Source organism: Cygnus olor, chromosome 3 (assembly GCF_009769625.2).
Source record: "Cygnus olor isolate bCygOlo1 chromosome 3, bCygOlo1.pri.v2, whole genome shotgun sequence".
NCBI classification, from domain to species: Eukaryota; Metazoa; Chordata; class Aves; order Anseriformes; family Anatidae; genus Cygnus; species Cygnus olor.
Window position 1 is genome coordinate 74,228,378 of NC_049171.1, and position 8,968 is coordinate 74,237,345.

An 8,968-nucleotide genomic window follows, 5' to 3' on the forward strand; every position below is an offset into this window, starting at 1 on the left:
GTTACTGTGTTTTACTTTACCATCCTAAGGTATATTCCTGGGTAATCACAGCTGCTCCCAATTTTCCATCTCTAAAATAAGGACATGGGAATTGGCACCAGGGACCCAAATTCAGGAAGCATTTTCCACAGAATTCTGTCTCCAGCAGTGAGCAGCACCATATGTTGCTATATGAAGTCCCCTTCCTACTCCACAGATTAGATATTACTGAGGGATTCCGGCTTACTTCCAACTTTCTTTCTGTTTTAAACAGGAATTGTTATAATTCTGACTACTCTTGTTACCTGCAGAAATTTCTATCCTTCTCACACTTCTTGGTAACAATGTCATTCCATAGCAGGTTTCCACAGTCAACTGAAATCTTGGGCGGCAAGTTGTGAAGATAATAATACTATCTTTCTCTATTCCTTTTTCATCATGGCTTGTTTAGTTGCTCTTTAACATGGATGGCAAAAGAGTGCAGATTCAAACAAAAAGTAGTTCACTAAAAGGTGGGAGAAAATGCTAGGGGGGGGATATTCTCCTAACCATTCCTTTTCTTGTGCTCTTCCTCAGGGAACAGAATAAAGGGTCTACATGTCAAAAATAAATACAGGAATAAATAGCATATTTTGAAATACAACTCCTAGGACAAGCTGGAATCCTTCTCTGAGATGTCCATGTGTTAAAGACAGGGACAGTAATGCCTCAACGGCATATCCCATAGGAGTACAATGTGACTACTACAGAATTTGGACTGCGTGTGTATCTAGTCTTAGGAGCTTGAGACAGAAGGAAGCAATTTTTTTTTTTTTTTTCTGGCAGCTACAGAGTTTTATGGATCTGCACCTAAAGAAAGGAAAAAAAAATAACACGTCAGCTCTAAGAAGTAACTTCTCCAACCTGACACCTTGCAAAGTCACCTACTACAGTGACAACCTATTCATGAAACTTGATGAAACTGCCTTATTAAAAAAAAAAAAGGCAAAAAGTAATTGAAATAGCCATTAAATTTTCTAAAATAAGAAAAAGCTTGAAGAAATACCAAGACCCCTGTGTTGGGGGTGGTTTTTCTTTTTTTTTTTCTTTTTCTGGGTGGTCATGGTGATGGTAGAATGGTGAATTTGGTTGTTGGTTTTAGCTTGTTCGTGTTTTTTGTTGGTGCTGTTCATTTAAGTCTTCTCCTAGGTTGCCAGCAGTAGACAGGTACCTTGGTTGAACTGGAATGTACAGTCTATGAGTCTTGTCACAAGTGTGTCTGGATTTGTCTTGCTTGCTGCTAAGTGTGAATGTTCTCATGACCCCTTTCTCATTGATTTTTTTTAAATAAATAATAAAAAAAATGCATTGTCCCCATGTTGATCCTGCATGGGCCTAAAGATGTTTCTTTAGCATGGATACAAATAAAAAAAATTTGGTATAATCTTTCTCCTTCCTACTTTTTCTTCACATTCATTCATAAAGATAAACAGAACAATCCTCATAGCATAAGTTGAATTACTGGTATTCGTAAGTTCCCTTCCAATAGAAAAGGACTATTTCTTTTCTTTGACTTGTTTTCTCAGACTTTCTGTGAAATCAGGCAGGTGCCTACTTGATCTGAACCTGACTTGTGCTTTCACATAATTTCTGCAGCCATAGTCAGATGTCGTAAAATGAAAGCCAAAATTTGAAGATCCTGAAAAGGCTGACAGAACTGATGCTCATGTTCCAGTACGTGTCACCATAGTTCAAAGCCTGGTTCAAGACTAGTATTCATGTCTTATTTAGAAGATGCAACTTCAGTTTACTTAAATAACTTCCAGCTGTGAGTTTTGTCCTGGGAGTTTAATACCTGGTATTCCTCTAGAATTAGTTCCTCTAAGTAGAGAATTTATGACAGAATGAGGGAAGTGTCTAGTGAAAACTTCACAGAAAAACACAGCTAGTTAATTAAACAATTATTAGCACTAGACGTTTCCTTAAAACAGTATATGGAAATATCTTGTTATGCAGACAGTATAGCAATCAACAATAACGTATGCAAAAATGGAAGCATGTTCCCAGTTTTGAAGTTGTGTTTTAATATTGCATTCTAAGGTCCAACAGTACATTTTTCATGCCTGGGTTCCACTTGAACAACTTCAGGATGTTAAGAGTCCTTTTGAAGGGGAGAGTATTTATCTTCCTTTACTTCATTACTCTTCTGGATTCTCAGAAACTCTGTCTTCATCTTCAGGTAACAAGACTTTCTCTATCAGTTCCCATAACTTCCTAAAAATATATGGCATATAAACAACAAAATCACAGCAGAATCATAGAACGGCTTGGGCTGAAAGGGATCTTAAAGATCATCTAACCCCAATGTCCCTGCTATAGGCAGGAATGCCACCCACTAGATCAGGTTGGCCAATGCCCCATCAAACACCTCCAGGGATGAGGCACCCACAGCTTCTCTGGGAAACCTGTTCCAGTGCCTCACTACCCTTACAGTGAAGAATTTCCTCCCATCTAATCTAAATCCATCCTATTTTAGTTTAAGACCATTCCCCCTTGTCCTATCATTATGTACCCGAGTAAAGAGTCCTTCTCCATCCTTTTTATAAGACCCCTTTAGGTACTGAAAGGCCGCAAAGAGATCTCCCCAGAGCCTTCTCTTCTCCAGGCTGAACATCCCTAGCTCTCACAGTCTTTCATCATATGAGAGGTGCTCAAGCCCTCTGGTCATCTTTGTAGCCCTCCTCTGGACTCATAAAAGCAAGACCTAAATCAGTGACAGCCAACACTTTGACGAAAGTACAGACAGCATTGGGGAATCTTCTCATTATAAGCCATACAAAAGGAACTAAGCCCTATCTCACCTAACTTCAGATACCTGCAGTTGCTTATATAGAGAGAAAGACTCATATCCGTAGGGAGAGCGGTTCATTATTCCTAAAATCATGCTACCCCAGATGACCAAAAATTTTTGGATTGGATCTAGGCAGAAAGCTACCATACACCTGCCCAATCTTCTCAGTTGGATGCATAAGGTCTGAAACATAAAGATGTGCTGTGCCCCTTGAGACCTTTCTAAAGAATAGAGGCCAAGAGAACAAACTTTTCTAGATCTGGCATCCCTTGTTGAAAACAAGAACAGTTTATATTCATGGCACTGGTCCATATGTTTTTATCATGCTGAGTGTGGATGTCGTCATATCCACAGCATAGCTTGCTTGCCAGCTGTATCCTTTCCTACTCTGACTTAGACATTGATCAAGCAGTGCTACTAAAACTTGGCAATAAATATAGTGTTTTTTTCCTCATAAATATTCACTGATATTAAAAAGTACATATTTCATCTCATTTTTTTCCTAGCCACCTTCTACAAAGTCTTGAGAGAGACAATTGACCAACACAAATGAGAATGGAAAGCTAAGTCCAAAAGGAATTTCACTATTTACACTAGAGCTGTGGGTACATCCATCTAACCAGGAAAACAAGTAAAACCATGTGACTTAATCCATCCATTTACAACGTGAGAACAGAAATTAAACTTTTGTATTTTGAATATTTTTATTTTCTTAATGGAGTAGTAAAAATGTTTTTAATTGGCTGCTAAGCCTGAACAAATCATATCCTTGATGCAGAAAGAGTAGGAACTAGCCTGAATAAATTGTTTGCTGCAAATTATTTATTTAGCTGCAGACGCAGGCAAAATATTTGCCCCCAAATCACTGGACAATCTCTTCGCACCTAAGGGAAGCTTCTACTGTAGATATTAAATAAGTATTAATCCATGCTTTGCCTCTAATTAAATGTCATCTAAGTTATCTTATGTGCATTAAGGGCAAAGGATGATACAGTTTTGACTTCAGATAATTAGACTCCCTCCTTTAATTATGCCTCAAGATAGACTTTGATTCAGGAATCACATGCTACTGTCAATGTTTTAGTTTCCCTGATCTGTCCTGGAGAAAGAGAATAATGTCAACTCTAGAAATATGATTCATAACATTAGAGGGGAAGAATTTTGGACATCCATTTTATAAAAATTGTATCTTATTATGCAATTGTCCCAAGACAGTGTACATCTTTGAAGTGTTTATACCTAAGATCTACTGGAAGCAAAATGTAAGTCTTTCTGTTAAATTTTTTCAACGTTTAGTGAGTGTGCTTCTTTAAGTATCCTAGGGCTGATTACTTTTAATAATTAATATCACACAAATGTGACTAATTAACTTTGTATTCAACTACATCTACTACTAATAACCTTGATTTTTGACTATCAGTAGCTAACAGACTTCCGTGTTATTTTGCATAAAGATTTGTAGCTGTCCATTAGCTTCTAGATTCTCTAGTACTCTGCTCTGGCAAAGCAAGGCTTGCAGCTTAAAGTAGGAAACCAGAAATATGCCACTGTCTGGTAACTGCTCTCCATGCTCTTTGTGGGGACATGGTTTATTCAGATCACATGCATTGCTTTACTGTTCTTTTCCAATTCCTCCCCTTCCCCTCATTAAGCTAAATGAATGCATCCATCCAGGAAATTTCAACAACATAATATACAGTAACTTTATATCATAAAGCAGGTTACTTTCCATGTTTGTGAAATTATCATATATTAGTGGTCTTAGATCATTAGGTAGCAGCTCTTGAACTGAGAGCTATTTGCACTGCCATCCTCCAACAACAAAATCTACTGTGCCTGTTCATTACCACCTTGTGAAATCTGATGTTGGCATTTCTCATGTTAATTAGAGAGCCACAAATGTAAAATAATTGAAGCTTAACCTTAATTTGAGAAGTCCATAGACTTCTAGAATTCATTATTTTCTCTTTTAAGTTAAAACTTAATTGAAAATATTTATACATCATAAGATCTGAGTTCAGGGTTCTATTTTGCTAAAGTCTTAAGAATTTTTTTTTTTTTATTTTTTTTTTTTTTACTTTTCTAATACAATTTTAAAAGTAAAAAATAAATCTGCCTTTGTCAGCTAATAAAACATATTCCCTTTAACACCAAATGTTGGCAGTAAGTTCAAAATAAAATCATTCTTTTCTGTATCTATCAATGGATCATTTTCTTCGACATATATTGGTACTAATTTGGATTTTTTTTTTTTTTTTTTTTACCCACAGTCTCATATGTCTACATTAAAGCGTACAGCTCACAGATTTGTTCTCACACACAAGAATCTGCAGTGATTGTTCTGGGTTATATGGCACAAAATACCACCTGCCATCTAAATTTGAGAAACCACTCCCTTACATAGCATCATGTTGTAACAACAGGAAACAATTCTACAATATCTGCCTGAAGTCTGAAAAACTAAAAGGCTAATCCAAAATGCAGTAAGGTCAGTGAGCCATTCCATGTGTTGCTCAGGCCTTTCACTAACCTGTGACATCTGCCTCCAACTGATAGATGAAAATATTTGCATTGCACATGCAAATATAACCTAACAAATTAGTCATGCATCAAACTAAGAATATAAATAGGTTACAGCCTGCCACTACCCGATTTGCTTGGATGCAGTGATTTCTTACATGGATAAATAGTGACTGCAAGAATCCCTATGGACATTGTCAGGACACAACTCTCAAAAACTACCTTAGGTTCTGACAATAAGCTAGAATTTTCAACTATTTTATGGATCTATTTTTTCAATTCATATTAAGCTTTATTTATGTCTGATATTTTCTTAGTTTTTGTAAAACTGTATTGCAGGTCTTAAAAGCAAACCTGTGAGCAACACTTCCAACTCAAAATCAATCCAATGCTATCCCACACATGTTAAAGCCTGTACTAATCTGTGTTTGTGCATTTCATAGCATTAACAGTAGAAGAATAAGTAGAGACAGCCTCTCTTCCATGCTGTTTCATCTTGAATGGCTCCTCATCCAAGCTTTGGAACATTAAAAACATAGCAAGAAAAAACAGTCTTTGGCTAGACCTAAATACTGCAAGCACCACAGCAGAAAATATATTTAGTATTTACTTTTAATAGGTGGCATCAATAGACAAGTCTGTATTCTTTAACTTCTTAAAGCATGCTAACTCTGTTGGCTTGAGACTGACCCATAATCCTTATAGCCAAAAAAAAAAAAAGGAGAGAGATGAAAGAGAGAGATGTGAAGCAAGTCTGGGAATCTCAAGCCAGTTCACAATATGAAAAATTCCACTTCAAAAAAATTATCTAAACTGACAGTAGTGAACAGTATCAGAAGAGACAAGAAATGGAATTTCTCCATGTCAGGTGCGGAAAAATATAGTCAGGGCACTGTCAGAAAACTTAAAAGGCTTTCACAAGTACCATAATGTGTCTGTTCTATATGTAAATAAACAGCTGAATCAATCAGGGATGTTAATCAAAAACTATACATAATTCCCATTGATAATTTTTCTTAGCTTAATTCTCTGCGCCTTATCTAAGTCAAAACTATAATCTGTTTCTGTCTCCCTGCTGCTATTGTGTGTGCTATACAACTAACACCTGAATGCACCACAGCTGCTGTTAATAACTAATTTGTCTTATTTTAGTCTAACAAGTTGTTAGGACAGGCATTTCCATCACCCTAACACTTTTTGTATAACCACGCTGACATAAATATTTGAACATTTCAGACTCACCTTTGATTTTCCTGAGTGATTCTCAGTTTATCTAGAATTTGTGATATGTTCTTCAACTTCCTGTAAAAAATAGATTAATTTTTGAGAAATATCAAAATATCCTATTACATAAGAAAAAATCTGCAGTGATACTAATTGGCAACACATCTGATCAGCATTTAAAATACTCCAATACTTTTTACTCCATTAACTTTGACATAAATTATAGTAAGTGGTTCCTGTGTGACAGGAGTTTTAATTTAACACTACATCTCAAGTTACACACGTCTTTGAGACTGACATCAAGCCTCATTTCTTGCCAGTTCTTACACCCTGAGGGAAACCCAACAGACAGTAAAACCAGGTCCTACTGTGTAAACAAGGAAGGGTGTTTATAGCATTACTTTTGTTAAACCAATTAATTTTATATAAATGAGTGGATTTTTGTCTTTCAGCATACACGTCCTTTTCTGGCTCTTAGATTGATCTGGTAAAACAAACTCTGTTTGGGTGTAGTGAGTTTTGTATTTCACATTTCACTGACATCTGAAACAATGCCTGCTCTTTTGGCTACTAACACAGAGCTTCAGGCTTCAGTGTGCAGTGGAATATCAACTGAACCAAAGACTGTTTTATTCAAGCTATTACTCACTTTTCTTTTCTCAAGACATCTGTTAGTCCGTATATTTTACAGAAACCTTTCCAAGTTCTTCTTGCTGAGCTATTCCGTGGATTTCATATATTGGAGTTATCTAACACAGGCTCTTTTACCTCATTCCAGTGCCTTCAGTACAATTGGAAGCAGAGAGTTTTTGCAGCTTTGATTTAGATATTCAGATCAAAGTACCTTAATAGCTTGCCACAGTACTTAAAATGATAACAACAACAATAATTAAATAAAAAGAAAAAAAATGGAAATATATCCAGTACATTTCAACATTCTAGCTGGTAGCATATAGCAGGCCTAACTTGGAACCTGCTGAAGCCAAAGAGAATCTTTCCAATGATGTGTTATTAGAATTACTGAAGGTAACTCATGTACAAACTAATTTGCACTGTGCCTGAAGCACAACGGGTTCTAAGGAAATAACTTACTTCTATTTGGCCTTGGAGAAACATGTTTGATGCATTGATTTTCTTAGTTTCAGCCTGAAAAGGCAGTACGAGATCAGTTAAATTATCACACAACATACCAGCAAAACCAAATGCATCAGATCCACTTATCTTTAAAAAGGAAAAATGCAATCTGTATGGGAACAAACACGTTGTACTTATGTAGCATTACAAAATCATGTTTTTTAAACTAACATGGAAATGCAGTAGTTTAATTAGATTGCTCTTCTTAAATGATAATGGCCTTGTCCTTCCAAATAAAAGATTTTAAATTTTGAATTGTTATTACAAATAACAATCAAAACTCAATAAGTCTCCACAAACATTCAGCCAAAGTATACTTGGAGGGCAAACTCTCCAGTGGCCTAGAGCGCCCACTCCATTTTCTATATAGGCTACTTACGGTGTCTCAGAGGTTTCCCTGCCTTGCTGCTGCGACTATCTCCTGCTCTAAAAACTATACAATATTGCCACCTGCTGACTCTTCTTCTTCATTACAAGCACGACGAAAGCTCCCCAAGCCCCTCCAACACCCTAAAAAAACACTAGCCATTCATATTTAATACCTTTTGAATGTTCGTATTAAATAGATTAAAAAAAAAAAAAAAAAAAAAAAAACACGAAAATGAACAAAAAAACACCAAAGAGAGGAACTTCTCAGCTTGGCTACTTCTTTAGAGGACCAGATTTCATATACACATTTGTTATTATGTTTTGGGGGCATATCTTACAGGGTATACAATCTTAAATTTCTGAAGGCACAGAGAGCATATGAGCTCTTGTTTGCCAGGAAAAAAAAAAAAAGTTGTGAAGACTAATTGCTTCTATTCATTGTTCTAATAGCTTGATACCAAGTAAAATTGTCTAAATTAATCAAGAGTTCACCTCTTCCCCCCAGGTTTTGGTGCTGGAGGCCTGATAAATATTTTCAAAACAAGTGACAGACTTCTGTCTTGTACTCAGGTAGTAGTGCAAAAGGCTATTTGAAAAATTTTACAGGAAAAACAATGAGTTTCAATATATCAATTCAATTTAAGGGCAGTCAGGTATGGTACAAGAACGCAACAGCTGTATCTATACCTGAACTTGTAAAGACAGAAATACAGACTTGGGGCAATTTTGGTTATGTGTTTTTCTCAGCTTTCCTGTGATTTTCTGGCAGCTTGGCTCTACTCTCTATACAATTAATTAATCAATTTGATGTTCTATCAACAGGTTATAACTCTGCTTCAGGGAACAGAAATTTAGAAGAGATGTTTGACCTTTTAAATGCTTATCTAAACCTAAGATCTGTGTAAACATTTT

General features: G+C 36.0%; 1 long non-coding RNA gene across 1 annotated transcript; it reads right to left on the minus strand.

Moving 5' to 3' along the window:
• Nucleotides 1-1,710: 1,710 nt before the first annotated feature.
• Nucleotides 1,711-7,677, minus strand: LOC121068329. Its single transcript, XR_005818804.1, has 4 exons — nt 7,646-7,677; nt 7,203-7,334; nt 6,572-6,631; nt 1,711-2,232 (listed from the first exon to the last, which is right to left on the minus strand). It is a non-coding gene; the product is annotated as an uncharacterized LOC121068329 (long non-coding RNA).
• Between the last annotated feature and the right edge of the window lie 1,291 nt (nt 7,678-8,968).